This window comes from Panthera uncia (assembly GCF_023721935.1).
Source record: "Panthera uncia isolate 11264 chromosome D3 unlocalized genomic scaffold, Puncia_PCG_1.0 HiC_scaffold_8, whole genome shotgun sequence".
Taxonomy (NCBI): domain Eukaryota; kingdom Metazoa; phylum Chordata; class Mammalia; order Carnivora; family Felidae; genus Panthera; species Panthera uncia.
The window spans coordinates 78,922,091-78,926,697 of record NW_026057586.1 but is presented as its reverse complement, the minus strand read 5'-3'; the positions used below and the strand labels follow the sequence as shown (position 1 = coordinate 78,926,697).

General features: G+C 53.3%; 1 long non-coding RNA gene across 1 annotated transcript; it reads right to left on the bottom strand.

Annotated features, from left to right (window-relative positions):
- Positions 1–684: 684 nt before the first annotated feature.
- Positions 685–3,083, bottom strand: LOC125914137 (uncharacterized). Its single transcript, XR_007455214.1, has 4 exons — positions 2,868–3,083; positions 2,358–2,471; positions 2,048–2,197; positions 685–1,214 (listed from the first exon to the last, which is right to left on the bottom strand). It is a non-coding gene; the product is annotated as an uncharacterized LOC125914137 (long non-coding RNA).
- Between the last annotated feature and the right edge of the window lie 1,524 nt (positions 3,084–4,607).

Below are 4,607 nucleotides of genomic sequence, written 5' to 3'. Positions count from 1 at the left end.
CTGCCCCGACAGCGTTAAACACCTGCATATGATATTCTGCTGGTCCTTCTATCTCTTTCTCTCTTCTCTGGTAACGGAGAATCCTTCCTCCTTTGGACAATGCATTCGGTGGAGTTCAGGTAAGGCGCTTCTGGGCCCCTGTTCCGGCCACAGGTGACAAGCCCGAACCGTCACACAGCTGAGTGTCACTGAGACTCTACTGATCTCTAAGTGCCACGGGAGAAGGACGGGCCTGTTCGCTTCACTCTTCTGACTTCAGCGCCTAACATAAACACATGCCATAGCGACGAAGAGACCTGAAACTTGCTTTCAGAGTTGATCAAGCTAAACACAGCGGTGGGGTCTCCCACCGAACACTCTAGGTTCAGCTCTCAGAGGACCAACGCGCACTGACGGTGAAGATTCGAAAAGGACAAAATACTGAATATGTGAAAATTTGGTTACCATTGTGCTGACAGCGATCCCAACCGAGAATCTTAGTATTTCACTCTTCGCAGCTACGTGAGTCGAATTGGCTTCTGGATCACCGGTGAGTGGGCCAGGGTGGGTTTACCGCTAACCACCAGCCGCTGTGTCGAAGTAACTTGCAGCGAAAGTGTTATCAACTGCTCCTATCATGGCCAACTCTGGTGGCGGGTTGAGGGGACCCTGCTCCCAATCGCTGTTCAGAGACCGAGACTCCTTGATCTTGGCCGTGCCACCGTCTCCCACACTTGGCCCCCCGAGGTCTCCGTGAAAGGTGGAGGGAAAGACTAGAACAGGGTCAGCCAACTCTAGCCTGTGGGCCAAATCCAGCCCACCACCTCTTTTTGTAAATAAAGTTTTATTGGAACACAGCCCTGCTCATGCCTTTACAGACCGACTCTGGCTTCTTCCGTGTCACACTGGCCGGACTGAGTCGTTGTGCCAGAGCTTGCGTAGTCCAAAAAGCCCAAAATATTTGCAGTGTCCGAAGAAAAAGTTTGCTGACCCTCGAACGAGGAGACCTCACGTAGGTTTTATGGCCCAGTCTGGAAAGGAGCATGGTCTCTTTTGTCCACACCCCCTTGGCCAGAACTCAGTGGCACGGCCCCCGTTGCAAAGAAGGCTGGGAAATGTAGCTTCCTTGCGTGATGAGGCGGATGACGCAAACTTGGGTGGTCGGGGGGTCCTGTCTCTGCCACCGCCCGTTCTTGTATTCAGCACCTAGGATGTGCGAGGTGCTTTTTGAGGCCCTGGGAGGGTGGGGGGGATAAAAGATGAATGAGACAGGTGTGCGTTAGGAGCAGCTCACTCTGACCGAGAGAGGCTCACAGGTAAGTGGTTTACCTCTAGACGGGAGTAACGACAGCAGTCACTTGCTAAGTTTCCCGCGTGCCGTCTCACTTAACCGACACAGCAACGCTAAGACGTCAGATCCGTCCTTCCCGTTTTTCAAACGAGGAAGTCGAATGTCAACGGGTGTCCCTTTCCCAAAGTCACACGGTGGGTAATTGGCGCAGTCAGGATGCCACTGTGGGGTCAAAGCTTGAACCCGGCACCAAAGCCCTTTGCGGAACAGCTCCTTCAGTTACGGCTGTGAAGGGGATTACTAGCAAGTCACCTACGGAGGATGCCCTGGGAAGGGCCCCTGTGTCAGTCAGGATCCCAGCAGGGAACAGGTGGCACCCTCAAAAGAATTCACCTAAGGAGAGTTGGAGGAGGGGACTCTCCGCAGAGGTGTGGGCGGGGTTAAGAGAACCCGCAAGCTTGGGTGGTGGGCCCACGGACCAGCCATAGGGGACGGCTGCCATCATTTGTAGGCCCAATAGGGCAAGGCTTGGGATGGCGCTACGGGAGCCTGGTGAATAAATGCTGGACCCGTGGCAGTGGGGCCACCTGACAGGAAGCCATTGCAAGAATCATGGTAAGGCGGAGTGAGGAGGGGGAACCGATGCCTTGGCCTGTCTCCTCACCCTCCAGTCTCCTTGCTGGCACCTCCGAGGGGCCAGGCCCAACAGAAAGTGGGAACCGAGAAGGGCAGAGAATGGGCGGCGGGAGGAGAACAAATAAGGAACAATCAGCATACTTGAGAAGGTCTCAAGGAAGGCCGAGAGAACTGATCCGTGCCTTTGGATGTTTACGCACGAGCACAAAAACCACTCGCGGACTGGCGAGACGATCTTCACCAATGTCACCGACCCACAAGACATTCTCCTTTGTGTTACGGGTGAGACACCTGTTGAGGCGGAAGGCAGGGGCAGGTGACCGCTTGCCACATCTCCCCTGCCTGCCTTCTTTCACCCACTGGCTTTTACAGTCAGCTGGAAAGACAGGGATATGAGTAGGTTCGGGGAATGGTCTGTCTCCTGCTTGGGGGGTGGGGGCGTGTAACTCACCCTGAGAAACTGGCAAGCATCCAACTTCAGCCTCAGACCAGGCAACCCTTCGCAGGGCCATTCTCCCTGGATTTTGGATTCAGGTCCTGCCGGTTGCCTCCCATCTCCAAGGGTCTGTGCAACCGGAAGGAATTTTAGGTCATGGCTCTTTTAGTCCACACTCCTAAGGTCCCTCTTCCTTTTCAGAAGAGTTGCAAACGGGCAGCTACTGACCATGCAAAAGAGGATCCGGCCGTGCTGGCCTCTGACCAAGCAGGCTTGCAATGGGGACTGAAAAGTCAATAAAAGGCCCACTTTTCAGCGTCCACTCAGCAAGCCAGGAATTTCCCATGATACCTTAAGGACCATCCTTTTGCCACATCCTGTACCCTTCCGAACCTACGGATTGAAGCTGCTATAATAAAAGACAGAGAGATACCTGCCAATTGTTTCCATCTTGTGGGCTTTCAAATGCTTATCTTTACCATATTCTTCTCACAGGATTTGATTTAATGGGGGTGCTTTACTTACCTAGAAACTCTGAAGCATTGGTGGTGTTTCCCCGGGTGAACGTGGTTGTTCCTGAAGGGGATGACCGAAAAGAAGGCTATTTTTAGCACGGAAAACTGGATCTCTTCCTCTCTGTCAAACCCAATTAGCTTCTTTCACCGACCAAAGTGTAGCACTGAATGTACCAGAACACGATTGCTCGGTGCCCGTCTGTGATCTAAAGTCCCGTTGGTAGAGCAATACTGCCTGATGGGTGAGACCATGAACTCCAGAATCAGAAAAACCAGCTGGGTGACCTTGGGGAAGTCACCTGAATGCTTGAGTTGGTTTTCTGATAGATAAAATGGAGACCCGTGGTTGACCTAGTTGATGTCCTAATTGTTCTAGCTATCCCGGAATGTTCTCCTGAAAAGCAGGGCCTAAGTTATGAACTTGCGGGCGTACATTTTTTTGGAACGTAATCCCAAGGAGTAGGAGTGAGCAGATGAGGAAGGGGAAAAAAAAAAGCCTTAAAGTTTTTTTTTTCAATGTTCCTTTATTTTTGAGAGACAGAGCATGAGAGAGGAAAGAGCAGAGAGAGAGGGAGACACAGAGTCCAAAGCGGGCTCCAGGCTCCGAGCTGTGAACAGAGCCCAGCGCGGGGCTCGAACCCGTGAACCGTGAGATCATGACCTGAGCCGAAGTGGGACGCTTCACCGACTGAGCCACCCAGGTGCCCCAAAAGCCTTTTTAAGGAGTGTATTATCAAGGTCTCTGCCATAGGCACCAGGGTCTTGATTTTACAGGGACCTCCTGAGAACGGTACAGAATGTGTCCTGGAACCAGTCCCCCAGGGGACAGGAGGCTGGGGTATTTGTTCAGTGGCTCTCATCATCTGTTGGTTAAATCCCTGCACTTCTCAACAGAGCCTGGGTGCCACCCAGCAGGCTCTCGGGACGTCAGAGGAGGCCCTGGGACGAACGTACCGGGAGTGGCTCCTTGAGACTGCCCATGCGAGCTGTGTCTGTGCTCACGGGGAAGTGTCCACCGGGTCCCCCAGGGCTGAGGCAGAGATCAAGGAGACAAGCCTGGCTCCTGGTTGATAATAAGCACTAAAGTAACAGCTGCAAGTGGGGGTGTCAAGTAGCCGGGTGAACCCACAAGTAGTGCCTGGTCAACTCAACACGGCAGAAGTGTCTCCCCTCGGGCGCTAGCCCTGACCGGTTGGGAGCGGCCGCCTCGAGCCCTGTTGCCGCAAGGATTCTGAGACCCCTCTGAGCTCAGCGGGAAAGAGTGCGGTGATGGATTGTTGATGTCTGCCGGGAGGACGGCGCGGGACGCAGGGGCACGGACGCGTATTCGTAGCACGACTACTAAGCTTCTAGGTCCAATATTGAAAAACCACGGCTTCTGTCTTCACGGCTTCCCGTTCCACACCTAGAAATCAAGTGTCCGCACCTGTAAGAACGAGGACGATGCTGTGCTTGACCTTCTCGCCTGGCGGGAAGGCCTCGAGGTCATAAATCTGAAAGTGTGTCGGAAAGATATAGGATACGCATAAATGAGATCATTTCCCAGCCCACTGCCCGCTCCCCATGAAGTGGGGGGGGGGGGGCCTGGGAATAAGGCAGTTCTCTAAGCCCACAAACCTGGTTCCTTTCTTAAGTGCCCTGAAAGAGATCAAGTGACGGCTTGGAGACCCTTATTCGGCTACGATCCTTGTAGCCAAAAAGTTGCTTTGTTCTGCCTTTTCTTGTCGTAAAACAGCACCCTGAATTTCCT